Below are 26,982 nucleotides of genomic sequence, written 5' to 3'. Positions count from 1 at the left end.
TCATACTGTAGTTCAAGGTAACCTCATTTGGACAAAACCCAAAGAAATCAAGGTTGTACTTATTGAATGAAAAATTGATTATTTATCCGTAGGTCTCAACGATAATATCCCATGGAATGCATTGAACCCATGAGTAAGACCACATTTTGACAAACATTCGAATGACTAAAGTAAATTGGATGTTGGGTGATAACTGCCAGTATAAGAAAGCCTAATTCACTACTTCAAGATGGCCCCTGAAAAATCATAGGGCTGACAAGTAAAAACCTCTGTTTCAACACAATAAATTAAATATCCCTAAACAGAATTGAGGATAAACTCATACGTGTATGTAGAGAACTGGCACGAGTTTTATGTGTTGGACCCTATGTACCATCTATAAGAAGGATTCATTTACCGTTCCAAGATGGCCCCTAAGAAACGCTACGGATAAATAATCAATTTTTCATTCAATAAGTACAACCTTGATTTCTTTGGGTTTTGTCCAAATGAGGTTACCTTGAACTACAGTATGAATTCCTTGTTTCAAAACTACTTGCTAGCTTCTTAGCTAGTTGCCAATATCTTAACTTAACCATCCACCACTCCAAGATGGCGCTTAAAAACCAATACGAAAGAATAATTATCTTTCGATGTGGGCAGGCTTGATAAATTCAACATCGGTGTTTTGGATTTTACACGAACGTGTAGATCTCAAATCACAGTACAAATGCGCTTACATTAAGAAATATATGTTAGCTTTTGAGCTAAAATGATAATATATAAGTTTGATTTATCCACCATTCCAAGATGGCGCGTAAAAACGATATGGAAGAATAACTATCTTTTCATTTTGGATGACAGATACAACCTTGCCCTTTGGGTCATCTACAATTTTGGTACATTTTCCTGACAAAAGAATGAGGTGTTACTTGACATCTGGATGGCAATAAGCTTCATTTTTGTCCTAAATATATCTAATTATGTATCGATTCACCATTACAAGATGGCGCCCAAAACCAAACGGGCATCCACACCTGTGAATCATTCACTAGATTTTCCCGCCAGTAGTAACATTTAAAAGCAAGCATCGATAGAGCCACACCAGTATGCGGTGTTCCTGGGAGTCACTAGGTTCAATAGCTGATGGTGCATTCTAGACAAGTAAGTTGGCGAAAAAATACCGGACCATATCCCTTCGATTTATTCTCACGCGCTTAAACTTACTTCCTTAATCATTTTCTAGATATCTAGAGCCTCCTTGCCCCAGCAAACACCATGGAGTAGAATTATCCCTCCTGAAAAGTAGGTTTACTCGTGTAATCTACCGCAATCTTGTGTTTTTTGTCTGTATGTGTATGTATCTGTGTGTTTGCACTATAGTCACTTAAGCACTTAGTAAATCTGCACTTTTTTAAGATTCATAAGCAATTTTAGGTATATAATTAATGTAAAGTAGTTTTTGGTCTCTAGTCCACATTAATTTGTGGACTTTGGGAGTGCAACTAACCTTTTGTGTCATTGTTTTTCTATACAGAAACTACGACCCAATACTTCGAAAGAAATCCTGGTATTATGGGTATCGTATTTGATTAACAAATAGTTTAATAACAATACAAATTAGTGATTTGTTTGTAATAACTCGGAGTGGTACACGCAAGGCTGGTCCTTGCGCGGTCCTGAGGAAGTGGTTGGGGTAACCACGAAACATGTCGACCAAGTAATTAGGGACAGGCACACATAACGTTACTGTACTCTATTACTAGCCCCATTTTAATCTACATTTACCGGATAGGAGCAGAATAAAATTAGGGTTCACTATCCAGGTAATTTTTATTATAATTTTCCTTTTTTTCACTCCACATAGCACAGCACAACACATCACCACACATAGTTGAAAATATAAGTGCTCCTGCGTATTTCGCCAAGTTGCAGCACGCCCCAGGCAGTAGATGCCTGGGAGGACCCCTATGATGAAGCATGTCACCCTGGGGCAACCCTAGGTGAGTGAGGGGACTATAGAAAAACAAAAGGTTTTTTCTAGTGTAGGACTCTATTAATTATGGTGCACCTATCTTTGTCCAGGTAGGCTTTTTTAGGATCCTTCTAGGTTCCTTATTTTGTTAGGTACATTATAAAAGGAGGAAAAAGCCTGCCTCCCTATCCTCCTACTCCCTTTCCTTTAAAGTGAAAATAAAGGAGAGCCTGGCAAGAGGCGATCCCAAGGATATGGCTCGACAAACATGACAAGTGGCAGAGCACTTAGAATCAGGCCTGGGCCCTGGCATGGAACAGGAGCTGAGAATTTACTGTACGTGAAAGGAAGTGTGAGGGAAGATAGCAGCCCATCACCAAATGGTTGGCATGTAAATGGAAGTAACAGGGTGGCCGGAGACAGTCCTGCAGGCAATTGGGCACCAAAACCCATGCACCTAAATAATTTGAAACAATGTCTTGCAGCCCCTCATGTTGGATCGCAACTTGGAAAACCAAAGGCATTTACATTTTTGTAAGAAGAATCCAAAGCTGCTCAAGCGGCACATGATTTCTAACAAATAGTAGCTAGTTATAAGTTTGCTTTTAAAATATCTGTAAACATGTTTTTTTCAATACACTGCTTTCCCATATAACAGTTCTCCATCTGAGCAAGTCTATATTGGAGTGTTTTAGGATGTTCAGAGTAAAGCTGGAGATGATATTGATTACGTGGGTAGTTGTTAAAGGAAAAAGTAAGATTCCGATCCCCTTCCTTCCGCTTTTGCCGATGAATGCAATAGAATTTTAGAAGGGAGTAAAGCCCACTACATAACAGGGTTGGTTACGCAGGGTGATCGACACATCCTTTTTTCCACACAGAGGTTATTGTGGAGATGAATCCCTGATCTTCAAAAATGTAGATGAATATTGCACATTCGGTGAATAATTGACATCAATACTCAGAAGAGTAAGAGACTTATGTGCCCTCACTTTATACACACTGTTGTCTACAAAAAATATACATTTTCGACTCAAGCAACTCGTTATTCTCAACATGAGTGACAATTCTGTATTAGCATAGCAGTATGCTTAAAAAAAATCAAAGTCCATATTCAACTCTGTGAGCTTTCACTCATGGTTCAAAATGCGGGAAGTGCCATGTAATGTCCAGAGATAGACACATATCTATACTATGGAGGTCAAATGGGTGTGGCACTGGAGGTGGCACACCTCTGCCCATTCACAGATTGGCTTTGATCCTTGCTTCCCCAGTGGCCATCACCAACCTAAGCCTCAGATAGCAAATCAGGGAAGCGAGAACGAAAGTCATGAGTTGGCCAGGGGATTGAAACCCAGGGCGCAACTAGACCCAAACTTTGGGGGGTAGGATGGGCTACCACTCCCAGCCAGGCCTGGCCCTAGCACTGGTCGCACACGGTGCAACAGTCTTTTTTTCCACCCCTCCCCCATTTCCTCCATTAATTCGCACACTACCACTAACCAACAATGCACCTCTTCTCTCTATAGCACCTTTCTGACAAACATTTCATTTTTTTATAGTGCTACTCATAGTTTACTCACATTCAGTTCTGTGATCTGCATGGTACACGTTCTTTGTAGCAGGCACATTGACCCTCTGCCCTTTGTGGGTGGCAGGAATGCCCATGTGGGTGCACGGTGAGCGATATGACAGTGTGAGAGTAGGGTAAGAGGAGTGACTGCAGGATGAGTGAGGTGACCATATGAATTTGGGTTCGGATGTAAGTGCAGAGTGGGACGAAAGAGAATGCATGGTTAGTGATGGGCTTGTTTGAGTGAGATTGAAGATTGAGCAGTGAGGGGGACAGGTGAGTGAAGTGTCACATGAGTGCATGGTGAGTAGTGTGCTCATGTGACTGCAGGGTGAAGTACAGGGTGAACAGCACAAGTGCATTGTGAGTGCGGAGTGATCACTGAGTGCAGGGTGAGCGGGTGAATGGTGTGAGTGCATGGTGATCAGTGAGTGCATTGTGATCATTGGGAGTGCAGGGTGAGCGTAAAAGTGAAGGGTGAGAATGGGGAGTGAGTTGTCTTAATGCAGAGTACATTCCCAGACACTTGAAGTAACTCAGCATGTTATTGACGGCGGCGTAGGATTTCATATATAAGTTAAACTATTGCTATTAATCAGGGATCGAGGGTGTAGGAAATAAATAATGTGCTGATCCTGCAACAAACTTCCAGTCTTATGATTAGGGTTGTAAACACAAACAAGGAGGTAGAGCAAACAATATTCGTCCTATATATGTTTGCAAATGTAGTGGATTAAGAGAGCAGTTAAGTCGTGGGTTTAAAACTGGCTATGGGATATCTCTATAATAATAATTTTATTCCTAGATTCCATAGTCAGAGTTAAAAAGGTATATAAAATATACCTCTCGGATAATGGTGGTGTGAGTAAATTAGGTGCTCACCACCCCTCCGTTCTGCATAGTGGTCAACATGTTTCTGCCGGTTCAAAACTTATTATCCGGCATTCATCTGGACAAGTTGGATCCCTATGTTACTTTTCCAAAAATCCCTCACTGCCCACTATGATGGGCTATACTCCACCTGTGAGTCTGGAGTGGTTTGTAACTTTACTCTTCCAATTGGAACAAGTTTATTTAAGTAGAGGGCTAAAAATGGCACTGGAGTAGAGGGCGACCCTCTGTAGTCACACATTCATCAAGAGTGGTGCGCCGCAACCGGAATCAGTCTCTCACACCACCATTATCCGAGAGGTATACTTTATATACCTTTTTAACTCTGACTAGGGAATCTAGGAATCAAATTATTATAGAGATATCCCAGAGCCAGTTTTAAACCCACGACTTATCTGCACTATAGGATCCTGGCTTTTCCTTTTGTCTTTATCATTGTTGTATTGTTTACCCCTCCCTATTGCTCCGCCTCTAGCGTTGGCTTGCGCAGAGGCGTCAGTAGCAGCCCCATCATGAAGCATGCCACAACTTGTTGTGGGTGAGGGCAGTTTTCACAAAGCAAGTGTGCTCTCTTAATCCACTACATTTGCAAACATATATAAGACGACAATTGTTTGCTCTACCTCTTTGTTTGTGTTTACATATCATTTCTGAGGAGGATGAGGTAGGGTTTCTCCCCCTTTTCATTGTGTGTATTATTATGATTAGGGTTGCCAGCTCATTATTTTGATGTCCCAGACGGGACAAAAATAAACAGTCACCTAAAGCCGTATATTCAACACTTATCTGAGAATACTTCGAACAGTAAATATAAATAGAAAGCACTTTTAATTGTGTTCTAGAGCTTCCTGAATGATGTGATCTATGACTGATAAGGGGAACAAAGACAGAAAAGTCACATTACAAATGAATACATACTTTTTTATCTTTAACCCTATTTAGTGTCCAGTCGAGGTATTTCCAGGCTCTTTAAATAACACATGGCTGGCATTTTTCTTTTGGCAACCCTACTTTATATTCCTTTTCATGAAATGCATTCTCACACTACAGCAGTAAATGTACATTTCAAAATCAAGGAATAGGCAGAGTGGGAGCCCAGGGGATACTGGAACCAGAAAAAAACTAAGCCTCTGGAATCAGTTTACAAAGGTATGTTGACTGTGCACCTCAGATAGAGCGTACAGCTGACTGTTGTGGTGCGCTGTAGCACCCAACAGCACTTTTTAATAATGTACATCACATGCAGACATGTATTAGCGCACACTGGATAGACCTTTTATAGCACATAGCTCAGAAATACTATAGAGGTGGATGGCACGCAACTCCCAAGAGCATTGTAAGTAGTATAAAACACATGCAAGCATCGAACAGAACGCACTGGACAGACCTTCCATACACCCCACATAGCGTGGATATATTATACAGCTGGCTGCAATGTGGCCCCGAAGAGCACTTTTCAATGGCATGGAACACACACAAACTTCCAATAAAACACATTAAATAGAACATTTTGCTTACATCTAACTAAGCACAGACATGACCTTTGGGCCGTGGGCCATATTTTCCATAAAATGCAGTATATTACCATAAATAACGTAACCAAACATGTAATTGCTGTCCCTCTAGTTGTGTCGCTCTATCTATAACTTGGTCATCGGTATGTGCTATAACAAAGACAATGATGCTGGGCTGGTAAACAGGAGAGAGTTGAGGGGTAACCCATCTTCACTATTGAGAGGCTCAGAAGCGCACCATTTAATTTATGAGGTCAGGACTGTTATGAGGCAACTGGTGCACGCATGCGCACTACAACTATTGCGCTGATGGGGACCCTGGAGGCTGGAACATGGGGGTTGCGGGGCCTATACTCCGTTCTACGCCAGGCCCCATGATGCATGTGACTGGCATATCCGGTATGTTGCCCATCCCACCCTCTGAGACTCCTCTGACAGACTCACCTGAGACCTGGCCTGCAGCATCAGTGGAAGGCTCGAGTCGGCAGCAGAAGACTGGGCAAGGTTAGCCAGGGGCTAGCAATAATTAAATTATTGCCGTACGGTCTCTCTGAGCCATCGCACCCCACGCGCACTTTTAATTGCACAAAGGGGCATGCGCATGACAATGACCAGCTCCACCCTATGCTCTGCCCTAATGGTGAAGACCGCGCAGAAGTGGTCGCGCATCATTTAATTAACGACAGCGAGCATAACGTAAGTTATGTAACTCACATCCCAGATGGATGTGTGTACTAAGTGCTGCCCGACTGCAGAGGGGGCCCCTGTAGCGCGGGGGTCTGTGTTACGCCCCTGCCAGTCGTATGCAAATCATTCTTGACCCTGTGCCTCGTGGGAACAGTCCAGACCGAGTTGCCAAGCCAGGTCCTCCCTGGACCCGAAACAAGCATCCTGGGACCGGTTTCGAGGTGTGTCACCCTTCATCAGCCAGGCTAGCTTGAATCCAGTGGCACAGTGAGCAAGGGACCCATGTCTGGGAATACCCGTCCCACTTATGGCGAAATGTTTAACTGCAACAAATGATGAACGGAATGCTGAATGATTCAAACATTCTCCCCCAGTCAAGAGATATGGGTTGAATCCATCGTTCTTTTGCCCACCACGCCACCCAGTTTGGACCCAGCCATATGCAAATCAGTCTTGACCCTGTGCCTCATGGGAACAGTCTAGACCGAATTGTCAAGCCAGGTCCTTCCTGGACTGGAAACAAGCATCCTGGGACTGGTTACGGGTATGTCACTCTTCATCAGCCAGGCTAGCTTGAATCCAGTGGCACCCATGTCTGGGCATACCCGTCTGGGCAGGGGACTCCTTCTCTGGTACCAGCTATACCAGCAGTGGGGTCAAGGAGTAGTGTGGCCAATGTGAAGAGCTTCCCACCAGGGTAGAATGCAGGCTCAGAGTGGACGATATAACCTGCTTCTTGATACCAGAACCAGCTTGAGGGTTAAAACTGAAGGAGGGGGAAGGCTCTTAATACAATAGTCAGAGGAAGAAACTGCTGTGCGAAAGCCTTCCGCAGTGTGTGAAGTCACAGAGATCACCATGTAAAACATACATTGAAAAACAAACTGTGCTATTTCTACACGTACGAATCAAAGGGAGATAGCAGGAATAGTGGAGTGTAGAATAGTCATTTTGTGAGATGAGATTCAGTACACGAAACTGGCAACTTCCCAGTTGCGCTTTGGCAATGTCTTTCAAAATATGCCGGAGCCAAGCCAATGTTCCCAATGACCGTACTTTTCAAGTTCCCATAACCGGAAGTAAGTGCCTAACTAACATTGAGTGACATAGTGAACGACTGGCAAAATCCTGCGCTTCACTGGTATTGTGCCTAGATTACATCAACATCACAAAATAAAATTATGGAGGGAGTATTGAGACGTTTCAAACACTCATCCCCAAAATCCATCCTTATTTTGCTCACCACTTCACCCCAGTTTGGACGCAGCCATATGCAAATCAGACTTGACCCTGCTCCCCACAGGGACAGTCCGGCCCGAACTGCCAGGCCCGGTCCTCCCTGGACGGAAAGAAGCACCCTAGGACCGGTGTCACCCCTCAACTGACAACACTGAGGCCTGAGAGAAAAGATTTAAAGAAAGGAGGTTTGCTTGTTGAACCTCACTTCAGTTCTTCATATTGAGGAACATTCAACTGCTTTTAAAGAGGAGGACGAGGACGCGATTGGTTAGTTAGTGAGTATAAAGAATATTAAAAACGCAAACAAAAAAACACATTGAAATACTTTTTGCTATAATCCTGACATTAGTTTACATTAAACCCCCCGGGGGTTTCAAGGTCCCAAGGTCTGGGATATATATCCAGATGGGGAGGGGGAAAGGTGTGTTTAGGGGGAAAAAAAAAAAAAAAATAATAATAATAAAAAAAAAAAATAATAACAATTAAATCTTTGTTAAAGATACACTACTAAGGAGGTCTTTAGATTTATTAAGGAGCACTGGCCTTTTACTGCACGTCCATCATCACAGACTCTTATGGAGTCTAATTGCCCTAATGCTGGGGGAGTGGGGGGGGTGGGTGGGGGTAGGGAGGGTAACGGGGGGGAATTCTGGGGCAAGGACTGGGGGGTGAAAACATATAAAATATGCAACCGCAGCTACAGAAATGAATATGGTAGCAGAGATGGAAATGGATTCTATGAGATTATTATTGGTAAATCTGGTCACATGGTAAGACTTCGCTGGTTAATAGATACAATGGAGTATGGCTAGCTTAAAATTATGCTCGTGGAATATCGCGGGCCTCAATGACAGAGGGAAAAGGGATCGAATGTGGGGAATGATCTCCCAGAATACGTTCGACATAATATGTCTTCAAGAGACACATATCCCATGGGTAGAAAGAAATATATTGAAGGTCCCGGGGTTTGACTTAATGGCATGTACAACCTATACCACTAGAACAAGAGGAGTTGCTATTCTGGCAAAATCCTTTTTAGGACCACCTATACGCAAGACAGTTGACCCTTTGGGTAGGTGGGCGATCGTTGAGCTCAAAATAGGCATTACGATATGCTCTATCTATGCACCTAACCAGGATGATCCATCTTTTTTTTTTAATCTAGAGTTGGAATTAGCATCCTGGACCTCCACATTAATTTTTTGTGGAGATTTTAACATCTCTCTGACCCACAGAGTCCCGATATGTAACTATGACCAATTTAAATATGTGGGATATAAACCGAAGGTGTATAGAGCCATATTACAATTAAAGGAAAGTCTAGGCCTAGCCGATGTGTGGGACACGAAACAACATCAGGATCCGGGGTATACATATTTTTCATATCCACATAATAAATATGTCCGCATCGACTATATCTGGATGACAAGTACTCAACTCAATGACACACAAATAAATAAACTTCCAAAAACTATTTCGGATCATAATCCCTTAGTGCTCACAATAAGGACTAATAATATTTTAAGACCCCGGTCAAGCTGGTCCTTCGATAGAAAATTATTGGTTAATCAGGATTATATAGAATATATCAAGATATGGGCACAGGGATTTATAGACGCTAATCGATATAGCGCCCCACGAGATGTGGTCTGGGACTGCTTCAAAGCTTCAATCCGAGGGGAAACAATGAGCTATGTTGCCAGAAAAAGGAAGGAGCTTCTTAGAGCAAATGAGTCATCTCTTCTAGAACTAGCTAGAAAAGAGGAGAAGCACACTGCTATCATGATGCAAGGTGGTGATGGAGGGCCGATTTTAAATGAAATGACGATCCTCAAAATGGAAATTAATAGCAGGCTGACCAAGAGAGCTGCAGAGATCTACCAATCCCATCGCAATGAGATATATGAGGCAGGTGAGATGGTCGGCAAGCAATTAGCTCTCCGCACTCGACAAAAACAATCCCTTAACCTAATTGCTAGTATTAATGCAGATGGTCAAGAACACACAACACCTCAGGCTATTCTAGAAGCTTTTAAGAAATACTATCAGAATCTTTACCAAAACGAGGATACGCAGGACCCCCTAACAATCAAGGATGAACTCGCTAGGTGGGCAACTGAGCAGGGGGGTAACCTAGGACTAGATGATGATACTAGACAAGATCTAGAAAGGGATATAACCCTTTTAGAGGTGCAAACGGCCCTTACAGATTTGGCTCCAGGTAAGGCCGCAGGCCCAGATAAAATACCATTGGAGCTATACAAAATTCTTGGTATTATTATAACACCCCTCCTTTTAGATTTATTTATAAGTATTCAGGTCCGAGCTACCCCACCTAGCTCCTGGAGGGAAACGAATATAGTTGTCTTCCTAAAAAAAGATAAACCACCCAATCTAACTACATCATACCGCCCAATCTCTCTCATAAATGCCGATTCGAAGCTCTATTCTAAGATCCTAGCCAACCGTCTCGGGGGGATCGTCGAGCGTCTGGTCTCCCCATGGCAACACGGCTTCATTCCGGGCAGGGGCACTACGGACCACATCCGCCGTGCTATTGCTCTGTTTGAGGCTGTGGGTGTCTCGGGCGCCCGGATGTCGATGATCCTCCTAGATGCGGAAAAAGCTTTTGATAGGGTTTCATGGGCATTTTTATGGGCGGTACTCGAACAAAACAAAATCGGTCCATGTCTCATGAAATCCATCAAGGCTATGTATTTTACACCAAAGGCGAGGGTTCTGGCAATGGGTCTCGAGTCAGGGTATCTAGACATATCTCGAGGGACTCGTCAAGGGTGCCCATGTTCTCCGATTCTCTTCGCCCTTTATATAAATCCCCTAATTCTGAAACTGTTAAAAACAGAGTCTATCAAACCCGTTACAATAGGCCCATTTGACACTAAAATCCTCGCTTACGCCGATGACGTGGCTATAATAACATCTCACCCTGTTAAGGCCTTATCGACAATTGAACAAATTACTCAAGTCTTCGGCCGCTTCTCTGGATACTCTCTAAATAGAGATAAAACAATGGTCATATGTACTCATAATACCCAATTTGCTGACCCAAGAATAGTTGACAGTGCAATCTACTTAGGAGTTCGGATATCCTCAAAAATAGAGGAAATAATTAATATAAACTACGACCCTCTTCTCCAAAAAATTAAGAACGACTTAAAAAGAATTGATAGTCTACATCTTTCAATTATTGGAAGAGGGAATTTCCTCAAAATGAATATACTACCCAGGGTTTTATATTTATTTCGTGCAATTCCGCTACTAGTAAACGATAAAATCATTAAGGCCATGGAATCCCAGATGGTTAGATTTATCTGGGGGTATGGGAAAATAAGGAGATCAATCCGCTATCTTTCTCTACCAATTAGGAGAGGGGGCCTTTCTGTTCCGAATTTGAAATTTTATTTGTGGGCCACCATGATCCATCAGATGACGACGCTATTCTTCGTTAAAATACCCGAAGAAGAAATAGGGGATAAATATATACCGTCAATCTATGAGCTCCTCATAGGAGATAAGGCTCACGGTCTCCTAGTAAAACAGTTGGAACCCTCCTACTACAAGAAAACTAAGTTTAAGATCATAATTAGTGCTTGGGGTATCTGGAGGAAAATAATGCGTCATCTTAATATACCCAAATATAATAAGTATATTTCTCTGTGGCACTCTACAGCTTTACCAACTCACATATACGATAGTATGGCTAGAAGATGGAAACACCTGGGAGTCCTAACGATAGGGGATTTTTTGCTACCATGCAATATTAATAGATTTCAAGCCCTGCAAGGTAAATTCAATATCCCGGATAACAATATATTTAAATTTATCCAGATTAATACAATCTTAAAATTAAAGAGTATTGATCTCTCTTTGATTAATATTCCTATATTTGCATGTTTGGCCAAATCTACAACTAGGATTGGCACGTTGTATGGAATTCTAATTGAAAACTGCCAGGATGATCTGGAAAACACGGAAAAGAGATGGTCAAGCAATTTAAATAACCCCAACGTCGACATCGATATGTCCCTATACCTCTCAATGAAAGTATTTGTTTCGTCCAACTTGAAAGCTCAGTTATATAAGACCATATATGATCTTTATTTTACACCAGCTAAGCTCTACTCCTGGGGAAAACGGGCAAATTCAGAATGCCCGAGGTGTGGAAAAAGTGGGGCACATCTACTCCACATGCTTTATGAATGTAGTAAACTTACTCCTCTAAGAAATTTGATAACTGGTTTTTGGCGGGAAGTGTTTGGGCATTTAATATCTGAATCCCCCACTCTATACATGCTGGGCTATGACAACACACTCGGTCACACAAAGAGAGAAGGAATTTGTTTGTTCCTGGGGACAGCGATCTATAGAATAATTCTAACAGCCCGTTGGAAGGACTCAGGTCCCCCCAACTTCCAGGTCTGGTTAACTAGGCTGTTGGCTATGTATAACCAGGAGAAGGCTATTTTTGCCTGTAAAGGTAAAAAGGCGAGAGCCTTAGGCAAGATGGTTTGGAAGCCGATTGAAAATTGGAGGAATAATAACAGAAATTTATGAGTATATTATGTCTAGTTATAGTTTCAATGGTCCCCGTGATTGCTTGTTTGTTTTCAAATGTAGTTATTGTATATCTGATTTTTTTATATATGAATAAGGTCTAATTTAAATTTCCATCTCTGCAAGTACTTTCAATCCTTTGTATATGGAATGTAATTTTTGTAACGGTTGCAATAAAAAATTTAAAAAAAAAAAAGAAATACTTTTTGCTTTAGCTAGACAAAAGATTTCCAGTAACAGAAAATGAGTGCTGTTTACTTCAGGCTCCATCTTTGGAAAGCTGCAGCTGGTCGCCAGCTGAGAGGGCTAAACATGGGAGTGTTGATAATGTGGGAGCCGTTTTCCTCTCAATATTCACATCACTGAGGCAAGATTCTCAGGTGTCTCGTTCACTACTGCTATCCCCTGCCCTCTCGTTCACTGTATCCGTCAACTCAAAGGGATTGCCCACTCCAGCCCCGAGTTTGGGTCATTTACAAAACAGGCCCATGCCTGGGGGGCTCCTTCTCAAAGAGCTCTCTGCCAAAACAGCTTTCAATGCCAGCCTACTATCATGAGGGAAGTAAGGACTAGACATGAGTAAATCAGAATGTGGGGCTATATAGATCATGTGTATATGGTTACTATATGTTCCGTGCAGCCTGTCTACCATTGGTGTTTGCCAAACAAAAGACGCAAAAGCAAATAAAACGCATACAAATATTTGATCATTTACTTGTAGTATATTTATTGGTATCCTGTATACAGATCTGCTCCCCCCTATCCCTGGTTCCTTAAATATAGTAGCAGAACCAAGTAATCTAAACACAAACAAGGTCCCCAAGGGAACCTGAGAGAGTGAGTTGAACTGATGGGGTGGAGACGTAGAGCTCAGTGAGAGGCGATCATTGATCACTTTGGTGCAATGAATACGCCCCTTCCTATCATCAGTTGTCTCCCGCCTCTGGCGCAAGCATGTGTCCCAGTCACAGGGTCGCAGGGCTGTTTATATCATTGGGGTCGGATTGCATAGCTTGAGGCGTCGAGGTCCTTATGAATCCGCTGACCAGGTTCCTTCCGTCAGACCTCCAGCACGGAGTGCGTTCGGGTTCTCGTTTTTATTTCATCCTTGTTACGGTTCATGACATCGGGCCCCTCACTGATGACAGTCACGGAGCAGGAGTGAGCTGTAAACTAGCAGGCATAGATTCAAGGAATAAAACAAAGAAAAACATTCAAATCCACCAACAGCAATGTCTTGTTTTAATAGTTATCATTTATTCGACTCCCCTGAGCTCTGCTCGCCATAAAAGATTTCTGAATTGGAATGCCACAGACTTTACTCAAGAAAGGAATTAAGTCAAACAAAGCTAGAAGCTCGTGTTTTAACGGGGTAGAAAGGGTGAAATCTCGCTTTCAGTCTGAGTCGGGGCTTTTGTTGCCTCCAGTTTTTAGAGGTGGCGACACCTGTACAGAGCTTGTCTAATCCCATGTAGGTTTCTGTGGCAGGGCTCCATGCATGGCATGTGCATTACAGCTCTTCGGATGGCAGCGTCTCAGCATGACCATCTGTGCCCAGAGCAGGCTCAGGGGGCATATCTATGCCACCATTACAGGAACTATGGAAATGATTTCAATCCAGATCAACTGTAGGCGCACTTATCATGTGTAAACATCGGAGGGTGGTTATATGTTGTAACTTCAAGACAATTGTAGCCTCATTTATGGAGGTATTAAAATAAAGACGTTTTTTGGGAGGGGTGCACTATACTATGGCGAAGGCAAGCTTCTAGGGCACAGGGCCCCCACCAGGAGTTTTTTTAATCGTCCATCGGTCTACTCTACACAAACAAGGGTGACGTTTTTAGCTAGTTCCTCCTTGCCATTACTGAAGTTGAGTACATCTGGTCCTATAAAGGCCAAGTCTGGTGTACTCGAGGGCCCCGCGAGGCGTTGGTCTTTCTTCTATGCTAATGAGGTGGGACAAGTCTGAGAACCCTTTTCAGGAGTCTACGTGCTGGGTGAATTAAATCGTGCGCCGCCACTAGGATTAAATGTAGTGCATCTGTGCGTGTAGCAAGAAGGCCGACGCAAAGTCCCTTTTGTAATATTCCCATAAACAGAACACCCACCTCACAACGGGTGTGCATGCACTGAAAGGACGAACATAATCCAAATACAGCAGCCCAGCACTACACGCCGTTGTACGACACAATAAACCAGATCCGCTAGATGTTCAGATTTGTGTGTAAACCTGGGTACATCATTAAATATGGGACTCAAACTCTGTCGTGCCCACTGCCCACAAGTACATTCAGCTTCCTTTCACTGCAAACGGAGGCACCAGAGAGTAAGGAACAGAAACCAACAATGTGGGCAGATTCATTAAATTCAAGTGGCGAGGACCAGGGTGGCTCAGTGAGTTGAACGATCGACACTGACAAATGCGATGGTCTGAAGGACGAGGTCCATCTCGGCGAGTAGACCCGGCCATATTCCGATGTTTACAGCGCTTAAAAACGACAATAGCCCTTTATTAAATGCTATAAACGTGTATTATTTAGAATAAAGTCGTGTGGACATATACATCAAACACAAACAAAGGCAGAACCCAATAATCAATTCAAAATGCTCCCAGGCAATGTGTGCCGCCGCCCTTAAATTATTCCTTTCAGCCGAGGCCATGTCCCTCATGACTTGTTCCACTTCACAATATCGATAGCTCAACAAACCAAGGTAGTGAGGGTTCAAAACAGACGCAAAGGGAAGCCAACAGGAACCGCGTGCTGCTCGTTGGGCACCGAATTGGATTCCATCTGCAGTCGTCCCACCCCACCCTCTGAGACTCCTCTGACAGACTCACCTGAGGCCTGGCCCGCAGCTTCAGTGGCAGGCGCGAGTCGGCGGCAGAAGACTGGGCAGGGTTAGCCAAGGGCTAGCAACCAATAATTAAATTATGGCTACAGGTCTCTCTGAGCCATAGCACTACACGCGCACTTTTAAATGCGCAAAGGGGCATGCGCATGACAATGACCAGCGCCACCCTATGCTCCACCCTAATGGTGAGGACTGCGCAGACGCGGCTGCGCAGCATTTAATTACTGACGCCGAGTGTAGCGTAAGCAATGTAACTCACATCCCAGACGGATGTGTGTACTAAGTGCTGCGCAACCGCGGAGGGGCCCCTGCAGCGTGGGCCCCCACCCGCAATGCGGGGCCTGCGGGGGCCTATGTTACGCCCCTGAGTGATGCAACACTTCTCAGTGCACCCTCCTTGCAACACCATTGATGCGTCAAGTTTACTGTATGACGCCTCATGTCGCAATGAATGATAGATACTTCAGTATTGCTGAAGTATCTGTCGGTGCAAAACTGACGCATTGCTGGAGCTCTGACGGAAGCGTGACACAACTCCAGCAATGTTCCTTTCACATATGGCAAGCCCATGTAAAAGGACATGTGTCACCCTTACGCCTGCCATGAGGCAGGCGTAAGGTTTTGACGCATTGGCATCCTGTAAGTGGCGCAGTGAATTCTTATACATTTCACTGTGCCACTCCTATGACCCTTTTTGTTGCGGGGGAACGCCCACCCTGCAGACATTATACCTGATGCAGGTATAATGTTGCGCAGGGGTTTAGGATGCGTCACTTCGTAAATATGGTGCAATATGGCACATTATTTACGTATGCAACCGCTGCGTCACTAAAAGTGATGCAACGGAGACGCAAAAGGGACGCAGGCCTTCATAAATAAGGCCTTTTGTTTTAAGTACCCCTAATAATACGCAGTACTCGCCCTTTACACTGCCCCTTCAGCCCCCCTCATGTCCTGCTTCTCAGTTCATGTTTTTTAGAATGATATGCCAGCGTGATTGTTGGGAAATCTGAAGCCCCCCCCCCCCAATCTCACTGGCCAAGCTTCACCTCTGGACCTCAAGTATTGCAAAGAACATGTATGTTGTGCCCAATGTCTGTTGGTGTCTGTGTTCGAGTGGCACACCTGCTGGTGCTCCCGACCTAGGTTTATCTAATTCACAAACACCAGGCCCATCACCCGAGATGTAAAGGGTTTGCACTTTCAGGTCAGTTCCTGAAAAACACGGGGCAGCTGCTCGCAAGGGGGCAGCGTTACGTGTAGAACAGGCACCGGAAGCAAACACACCCTGGGGTGCATTTTTACAAATTACAAAGCAGTCCTCACGTGGCATGACATCAAATGTGTCTGCCCTTCTAGGCTTGGACACCTACCTGTAGTCTCCCCCTTTGTAAATAGAAGGACGGAGACGTACGGTTCCGAAAAAACAGTTTTTTTATGGCAGCAGATTTCTTCCTCTCAAGTTTACATGTGGTCGGTTTATTTAGTAACCATGGGTCACATGTACAGTATCCTAGGGCTTACGATTACATAGTAGTGAATTTTAGCGATTCGCTATTAGGTCTTCGCAAACAGCAATGTACAAATGCGCGTTTTAAAAATTTTCGATTCCCAGTGGGTTGCAAATAGACCTACCTCATTAATATTCATGAGTCAGGTCCCGGCTTGAGACCCATTGCGAATTACAAAAATCACAGGGATGGTGGCCTGCTGGGGTCAGTAGACTATGATGTATCTTTGATCTGCCCCCACGTACCTGACGTCATCTTTGCTTCCTCCGTCAGCCCCAGGACTGGCCCATGGGCTCCTACGAGTAGTACCACCACTGGAATTATGCGACAGCAGAACACCAAATTTTGTGACGGGGTTGACAAAATAATGCAGCAAGGTAAATTGAGCAGCACAAATTTTTTGATAGTACTACTTGATTGTTATGGGATTTCTACTGTTGCAGGGATTCTGCACATACACAGAACTATGCGCAGGAAAACAGGACCTATAGTGTCTAATTTGTTCTCCTCCAAAAATAACGGAGTTACCAATGATTAGACAACCCAGAACACAACACTCACGGTTATCTTGCGAATCACGGGCGCAAGACGTACTCTTTTGCTCACTCACTCGTACTTGTCCACAATGAGAATAGTCAGAGCCACTGAAATAGTTCAAAATGTTTATTTTAACTATCGTGCTCTACAGTACTGTATACGAGCCACTACCAGCAGCAAAATGCATAAACTCAGCACAGTTAGCATTGGTACAATTCCATAGAAGACAAAGGGAGAAATCATTTTATAAAGACTGTGGAAATAAGGGCCTTTTTGGCCTAACCACCCTCCCCTTTGCTAGAAGAAGTTTATTTTATATAAAGGACGATCTCTGGGCTTTGACAGCAGACCCCATACCTTAAAGCCTGGATGTAAAGTTTACTTCATAGGAACAGCAGAGCTCTTCTCCATGGAACGGCTTTCTCCAAGTGAGTAAAAAAACATGCTGCAGCATAATATCAAAGCACAAGTCTTCAAAAACTGCAGCTGTGTGTAGTACATTAAGTCTAGGAGCTAGGGACCGACCAGAACAGAATAACAAGGGGCATTGTTGATCGACCTTGCACATCGTGTTCAGACTAAACTCCAAGAAAGGCAGAGGGCACTAAAGGCAGCCTGTTCTCATGTGAAAGGCACAAACAGATTATTGTAAAAACAAAGTTATGTAGTAATGTGCGTAAATGCAGCATCATGGCAGCGAAGCTCATGCTAACTTAGCAATGTCGACAATGTCCATAGGCGCCATACAACACCCTCCCCTGGTAAGGTCATAGGACATAGACAAAGGACCAAAACAGAGTTCAAAAGTCAGACAGAGTCCAAAGCTTGTGAGAAAAAACCAAATTGGAAAAAACAATATATATATATTTTTTTTTTTATAACTTTTTTTTCCAATAGTGTCATTATTGCTTGCTGAAATAGAGCTGTCTCTGGGACAACACAGTTATTTTGAAGGAGGTGCGAAACCTGTCAAAGTTTGTGAACCAAAGAATGCAATTCCTTCCAACAGTTCAACCCCATCATTAGTTAAAAACAGGGATGCCATCCACTTAAGTAACCCGAAGGAACAAACATGCTCCTCAAAATCAGATGCCTCTAAAAGCATGAGTGGGCAACTTGCGTGATATTTGATGAAACTCCATTGCAGGACGATCTGCGCAGCCGCACAGACATCCCATTCAGCCAAGACTCTAAGTGCCGCCGCATATATCCATTGCCCATTTGAATTGACATCGCTGGCAGGAAAAGACGGATTGCACGCAACTGAAGTAGGCAAAGCGAAAAGTTAATCCATAACTGACGTCAAGCGTTGCTAATGGCAAGCATCCAAAAACGTGATGAATGCGCTCACTGTGCAGCTGCAATTGGCTCGGTCTGTTTAGTACCACTAGATAGGCAGCCACGACGCAGGAAAAAAAGGAGAAACAGGAATCCAGCACCTAAAGCCAATATTAGTGGGAATCCTCCGAAGACGGTGGAAAAAATTGAATGAATAAAATCCGGTATTACTCCAAATACCGTCTGAAAAGAAGTCACAAGGCCTGAGCCCACACGTTTAAAAAAATGTGCAAGGCCTTTTGAGTCAGACGCATTAAATATTTGGTGTATTAGCTCCCCAAAATGTTATGGGAGGTTAGTGTTCAGAAGGGACTGTATCTCGCTGGAAGTCCTAGCCACCTGTAATTCGAAGGTCTCTCGGGCGGAAGTTAGAGAATCTTCTTGTTGGAATAAAAGCTCTTTGAGCCTGCTCAATTTGTTGAAATCTGTTTTCAAAGTCGGAATGGAAGGCCAATGTGAGAAGGTGGCCTGATATATGCTGTCCACTAGTTATAGTAGGCACCCTGTATCAGTCCAAACAACCCCTTATGGTGATAGGTTAAAGACAACCTTTATTGAATGCTATCTTAGTGGTGGTAGCTATGGAGAGCAGCCTTCAGGCTAAGGGCCCGATTCACAGAATTAACTTAAGACTAAATCCTAAACTTACTACTTTGTGCTATTCACAGAATGCACTTACTACTTTTGGTATTCACAGACTGCACTTACTACTTTTGGTATTCACAGAATGGATTTACGACTACTAACTTTACGTCCGCACTCGGGCCGGAAATTCCGGCCCGGAGGCGGAGCTTCTGGCCCGGAGGCGGGGCTTCCGGGCTAGAGGCGGAGTTTCCGGCCCGGAGGCGGAGCTTCCGGCCCGGAGGTGGAGATTTCGGCCATGGCTAAATCTCCGCCACTGGCCGGAATCCCCATCTCCGGGCCAGAAGCTCCGCCTCTGGGCCGGAAGCTCCGCCTCCGGGCCGGAAGCCCTGCCTCCGGGCCGGAAACTCCGCCTCTGGCCCGGAAACTCCACCTCCGGGCCGGAATTTCCGGCCCGAGTGCGGACGTAAAGTTAGTAGTCGTAAATCCATTCTGTGAATGGCAAAAGTAGTAAGTTTATTCTGTGAATCGCAAAAGTAGTAAGTTCATTCTGTGAATACCAGAAGTAGTAAGTGCATTCTGTGAATACCAAAATGGTACTAAGTTTAGGATTTTGTCTTAAGTTTGTTCTGTGAATTGGGCCCCAAAAGTAGTAAGTGCATTCTGTGAATACCACAAAGTAGTAAGTTTAGGATTTAGTCTTAAGTTAATTCTGTGAATCGGGCCCCGAGTCTTGAAGGAATGTAAAGCAGCTTGTTTTACCAGTCTATAATCTCTTGAATGATCAAATGAAAGGACAACCACACCAGGTATATATTTAAAATATATGTATTTAAGATAAAACACACTCCTGTAGTCTCTTTATGAGGCTGCAGTTCGAAGTACTTAAGTTACAAGTCAGTATTCAACAGTAAAAGCACAAATACACGTTTGGGCCCTAGGGGCGTACCATACCATATACCAATAAACTGGTATAAGAACCACGACTTCAGGTGAGTTGACGGGTGTCTTGATTTTTCAGCCACGAGGTCCAGGAGGCGTTAACGATGACCAGGAGCTGGATTCGAGCTGTCCCCACAAAGTTTGTCGAGTGCTGCAGTGTCAGCGACCAGATTGGACCCAACAAGACTTAGCAACGGCAAGTCACTTGGAAACAGAAAAAGGACGTTGGTGCAGACCAGCAAGACCCTGGGGACTCACCCAGCAAGGGTAAGTCGGGGCACGTCTGGAGCAACCAGGAAAGCCCAATCAGAAGAGGAGTTGCCTTCGTGGGGACCCACTAGCCAACGGGCTAGCGATCGCGAAGGAGCCTCAAGTGGTCGCACTTGAAACTAGCCCACGGGTAACTCGTGGAGTGGAGGCCAGAGATCTTCGGTGCTGGAGGTGCTCAAGGCTGGGGCTACTCGGAGCCCAAAGCAAACTTCGAGGAAGACCAGGAAGATGATGGATCAGCAAAAGATCACAGTGTCCAGGGGTCACGGTTCCACATCTTCCACAATAGCCACAGGCCTCAGTTTTGCTGTGGACTCAGGGTAGCCTCGGGGAAGTCGAGAAATCTACCTCTGGTGATGCAAAGCCTTCGGCGTCCGGAGGGAGCTTCAGAGTTGCAGAGCGGACAGTTGCTTCAGTCTTCTAGTCGAAATAGAAAGTCGAAGGTCCAGGATATATGTTGCAGAGTTTCGTCCAGGGTAAATCCAAAGTCTCAAGGACTGGGTTCCCATACTTATACTAAGTTTGGGGGTTGGACATACTCGAGGGACCCACCTACAGGAGGGTATGGAAAGAGGGGTGGTTACACCCATTTCCTTTGTCCAGTTTTGCACCAGAGCAGGGGCAGGTAGCCCCTGCTACTGGTTTGAACTTGACTATGCACAGGGACACCAAGTGTGCCCCCAGTGCAGGACTTCAAAGCACCAGAGAGTGCTCCTGCTCAGCCCCAATACACATCTGCCTGTCTGTGGAGGTGGTTACACCTCCCTGGGACAGGAAACCTATTGTCCAGGCCTCATCTGCCGGAGTTTCGGTCAGCAGCAGGAGGCCCGACCCATGTCTGTGGCAGTGACATCCATTTTGTGATGCCAGGGCTTTAGAAAGTCTTTACCAGGCAGACCAGTGTGAACATGTCTCTCCCTCTATAAGGGTGGAATGCTACCCCCGCCGCCAGAACTGGCGGGAGGGTAGTATTCCAAAGCGTTTGACACCAAACACAACATGTTTCCGTGCAGCCAGTCCAAAGTTAGCATTTACCGCAAGGTTATAATGCACTTAAGAGTATATAGTCAGGTTGCACCACAAACAGCATCAGAGGACGTTCTCCGAACGCTGCAGAGAGGCTCTGCTCATGCAGGGGCACCCTCTCACATAAAAACCAAGAACTCTGCCTTCATGATTGTTAAGGTCCGCCATAGGAGTGACTTATAGGTTTTATATGTGTGCGCAATGGTAGTGATATAGGTAGCCCATACCACTGTAAGGGTGCAGGCACCACCTTACCCAGGCTGCAGTAGCAGACCTGTGGTATCATTTTGGAGTGCTTCCCAAGGGTGGCATAATACATGCTTCAGCCCCTGGTAGGCCTCTGAGGTACCTATGCCCTAGGTACATAGTATACCATATACTAGGGGCTTATAAGGCACTCTAGAATCCAATTAGGAATGTACCTAATGTACATGGAAACCATTTTAGAGAGGAAGCAGCTAGGCTGGGGTCCTGATTAGCAGGGCCACAGCCATACTAAGTTCGAAAAACAGTGAAACATCAGCAAAAAGTGGGGGTACCCATGTGAAGCAGATCCTACTCTCCTACAGCCAAATTGAACTATTTAGACTCCCATGCTGAGGTGGAAAAAGCACATTGCTACAACAAGTTACGCACTGGGAATCTCTTACTAAATACGGGGCCCCTGCCCACAAACCACAGCAGTCTTGGTTGTTCAAAATAAGATAACCGCCATTTGTAAGCAAAGTAAAAGCGGGAATTATTGATGGCACTGGTGTCCCTTTTAAAAAACAAGCAAGATTCAGCGCTGACACGTTACATGCGCCGTGCAACTTAACGTGTTTGCACACCAGGGAATGTCCTATTGTGGAATTGCAGTCCTCCCCTGTAAGAAAAACTTCCTTACCCTCCCTCTGACATCTGTAAGTGAAAGGTAGGGACCACAATTCATGTAGGAAAGCACTACCTAGTGGTTCAAAATGTCCAATCAAAAAATGTTTTATGCAAGATTTAAATTGAAACAGAGAAAAAGGGAGAGAGCTGACCCCATGAATCAGCCAGACAGCAGAATCTGTTTCCGCTACTGAGAAGGGCAAGGGTTCTAATAGTTCAATATGCAGTAGTGCATATGCAGCATCTTTCATGGACATAAATCGGTTTTTATCAGTTAGATTAAATGGCAAAAACAAAGCAGTGGCATTCAAATAATCCCAAGGTACTTTTCCCATTTTAAGAGTTTGCAGTGTCCATGCAAATTGCATAACAGATCTTAACTGATTTTGACCATGATATAAGACAGAAACATCACTTTGAACAATATCAATAACAGATGACACAATATTATCCAACGTATAAATTCGTGAGGAAAGTGTGTTAATGCGGTTGTCTACTACGGCAAGGACTTTTTCTAAGTTGGCTTGGTCAATTTGGCGCAGAAGAAAAGCAGCATCAATCTGCGAAAGTTTCCAGATTTCATTGTATGCGGCATAGATACATCGCTTAGCTCTAGGATTCCTAGGCCCTAAGACAAAATCAGCCAAATCGATGTCTTGCGACAGCAGAGAAAGATGTTGTTTCACTGATGTCAGTGTGGAATGTTACAACCATTGTTGGCATAACTTACCCACCGAATATGTAGTGACAGAATATGTAACAGTATACCGAGGATCAGGTCTAGTTTGAATAAAACTGGGTGTAACATTGTAAAAACACATTTGACATGCATTTGTATTAGTTTACCACACCAACCAACCAGAAGAATAAACCTCAGAGACATTGAAAGAGTTATTTTGAAATAAAGCCTGCAATTCCTCTATGGTATAATTTGTGTGTGCGCGCCAATCCTCATATTCTGCTAATGACGGAATGGATGGTGTATTCAAATTTTTAACAGTTGGAAGACCAAAATAAGTTGTCTAGTAAACTGTATCATTTAAAAACAAAAACAAAATTTGTGCTGGGCCTGGCAGGCACGATGTAAAGCTTCCCTGACCCTGCCAAGGCTTTGTTCCCCAGATAGATTTTAAATCAACAGTATCTTTCCAATGATCATAACCCTGCGTGGCTAATTTAGGGGCATGTTATCAAGCACGGCGTTAAAATTATCACCGCTTTAGCGGCAGAAAACTGCCGCTAAAGTGGCGATAATGGGCTTGATATTATGCCGCAAAGAATTCCAATAGACACCCATGTTGACACCAGAACATGGGCTTCTATGGGAATTCTCCAGGCATATTATCAAGCCCATTATTGCCGCTTTAACGGCAGTTTTCTGCCGCTAAAGCAGCGATAATTTTAACGCCGTTTCTTGATAATATGTTCCTTAGTACCAAATGAATTTGCATAGATTAATTTAGAGTGGGTTAACATGAACTTAGGTTGTGTTGAGGATTGAAGTTTAAAGTAATAGGATTCCGGATTCGATATGTCATAGTCTGTAAAGTAAGTGTACTTATTTTTAAGTGTTTTAGAACTCCCCTGTACGGGAGCAGGACAATGTTCCCATTGTGTATAAATAAAAACAGGTTGCATCGTGTTTGTTGTTTGTAAAAAATGATGCCCATAATGTTGATAACAATGTAAATCCCCATAATTGGCAAATAGAAATCTTCAGCATCAAAAGCAGCATAATATTTCAAATCAGAAAACAAGGCATGTACCGCTTGTACATCCCGATCATCAGAATGTATGTCCCGTGTGACCACATCTTCTAAAGAGACATGAAAGACGTATGGCACACAAAGGACCTCAGTTGGGCTGTGAACTGGGAATGCTGAAATGTAACATGAGATTGATCACATTTCATGATATGTGACGATGTGTGAGGGGCTAGATCTCCATCGACAAAGTTCTCAGCAGAGCGTTCTGGCAAGTAATGACCATTGATAAGCAAAAAGAACACTGTCACAAATCTAAGTGACATGAAGAGAAAAATAAAAATAAGTAATAACCAAATGTAGGTCCATGGAGGGACCAGGTAAGCCTTTTTGAACCTAGAGAAAAAGTACTTAATTTATTTGGTGTGTCTGCCAAACTGGAATTTGAGGAGCCAAAAAAGAGGCTGGCATGATCTCCATAATAGCCACATGTAGGCTGATTAATCAGAGGTGGAAGTGTCGAGTCTGTTTGATGTTCTTCTCCAGGACTGTTCTGCACCTCACTCATGGGCTCCTCAGGATGATATATGTGTTCAACATCCATAGTAGATGATAGAGGTCGGACGGGGGAAAGATCAATAATAGTGTCCATCACTTTCTTTGCCCTACGAGGACCAATGGCAGATGATGAAGTCAGTGGATCCAATGAAATTGTGTTGCACGAAACTGATGGTGTGACACTATTCAGAATCGGCCACATGGTGTAGCTTGACATGGTCCACTGAAATATATCTGTTGTCTTTACGACCAGCTAGAGGTGGTAAAATAACTGCCTGAGTACCCTTCAGTCCAAGCATTGGAACCGGTACACGATAATAGGGACAATATTCTTTTTTGTTCTCCAACTTTTCTCGTACCAGATCGCCCACATACGGAAGCCAACCGGCAACTGGAATCAGCAGTGCTGCATCAGTGGAAGAGGGTAAATGTTCAGTTGCATAGCTGTCATGTGTCTGTTGTTGTTCCTGTAACACAGTAGAATGATTATCTGCATCAAATGTTGCGGAAGCCGCCACAGCGTCTAGACCATCAAGGTCTGACACAAACATTTTGATGCCAAAGAGCATTTCATATGGGGTCCACCCACCCAGAGATCATCTAGGGAGATTATTAGGAGCGCATTGAACCTCATAAAGGTGGGCCAGCCAGTTCCTGCCAGTACCTCAGACTCTAGCAGTCAAGGATTGCTTTAAGTCACAGGTAATTCGCTCCACAATTGAATTGCCCTCAGGCCTGTATTGAGACGAAAACTGCACCAGCACCCCCATAGACTTAATCGCATACTTGTACGCCTTTGAGGCAAACGCTGGACCTTGGTCAGAATGGAAGGTGCCACAGGCAAACATCTCTTCAAAGACACGCAAATCCCTGAAGACTTTTCGAGCGTCAACACTGTGTTGTGGCCAAACCCAAAGGAATGTTGTGCACGAATCAACTACGACAAATATATATTTATACACAGTATCAGAAGAATGAGGACTGCAGTGATCAAGATAGATACAGCCAAACGGTTGATTAGAAATAGATAGCTGTGTTTGTGGTGGGCGTGTTACCATAGATGGCTTGATTTGCTGACAAAGGTCACAAGTGAGTACATAATTACGGGTCTGTTTATATAAACCACGCCACCAGTAACGCTGCTGTAAGATAGAGACTGTAGCCGACACACTGGCATGCGCAGACGCCATGCCTTCATGCGCGGCTTTGATCAGAGCTTGTCTGCGGTCCGAGTTGGGAATCATCCGATCCCCAACGGAAGAAATTAAAGCATAAGGAACTTGCTCGGGAGTTATATAATACGAGTATTTCAAAGGAAAACCGTAAGGATAATCTGTTCCCTCCCTCGTTGCAGCTACAGCTGCCAAAATCTCATTATCTATTTTAGTTATGGACCTTGTAACTGCTGCTACGGAACACGTGGCTACTGCTGACTTGGCCGCTTCATCAGCCAAAGAATTACCAAGAGCATGTGCTCCCATACATTGATGGCCGAGAGTATGTATAACATGTGTGAGGGGCAGATGTTGTTTAAGATCTGCCACTCAAACCCAAAGTGTTTTATGCTTAATTGCGCTGCCTTTAGAATCTCGATAGTCATTTTGAGACCAGAAAAATAAGACTGGGCGCAGTAGTAGACTCGCATACAATAAGTGTATTCCCATTCAGACCATCAAACTCGAGAGCAAGAACAAGTGCACGCAGCTCCGCCAATTGCGCCGTACAGTCCCCAGTGCCTGAGTATGCACTATGAAAGACTTAAACTCTCCATTAACTATTGAGCCAGCAACAATTGCGCCAGCCGCAGAATAGGCATGTTTAGAACACCGTGGCTGGTTGCGCCGAGCCATCGGTGTAAATAACGAAGCATTGCTCATGTATAGCAAGTAAAGACAATGGAGGAGGATGAACATGTTCATACTGTAAAACCTCCTGTGTCTGTAAGGAAGGATCAAAGATAAACGTAACATCAGCCGATGTCAACAAAGTAGCCCATTGTATCTAACGGGGATGTAATGCTTTTGAGTTCGGTACACTCACCTTAGTCACAGCTTCTAAAGCTGGGAAGGGCGTGACCATAAGAATGCGTTTGCCTTGCGCCAGTGAGCATTCCTTTAGAATCGCCATCTGTACCGCTGTCAAGATTTTTTCAACAGTTGAAAAGTGCATTTCAGCACCAGTGCATAAATGTGATTTGTACGCAATAGGTATTGTGTCCCCCTCATTGAACGTCAAGTAAGTGAAACCCACTGTCCCAGAAACGATACGTATTACCAGGTTTGTGGTGTTATCACGCGTCAACAAGTAGTTAGTTGCAAGCAAATCAGATTGCAAAGAATTTAGAATTGAAGTA

At 44.0% G+C, this 26,982-nt stretch overlaps 1 pseudogene; it reads right to left on the bottom strand.

Moving 5' to 3' along the window:
* Nucleotides 1–18,684: 18,684 nt before the first annotated feature.
* LOC146808755 (uncharacterized) lies at nt 18,685–22,736 on the bottom strand (annotated as a pseudogene).
* Between the last annotated feature and the right edge of the window lie 4,246 nt (nt 22,737–26,982).

Source organism: Triturus cristatus, chromosome 7 (assembly GCF_964204655.1).
Source record: "Triturus cristatus chromosome 7, aTriCri1.1, whole genome shotgun sequence".
Lineage (NCBI taxonomy): Eukaryota > Metazoa > Chordata > Amphibia > Caudata > Salamandridae > Triturus > Triturus cristatus.
Note: the sequence above shows the minus strand (reverse complement) of the source record. Positions and strands in the feature narration are given on the sequence as shown.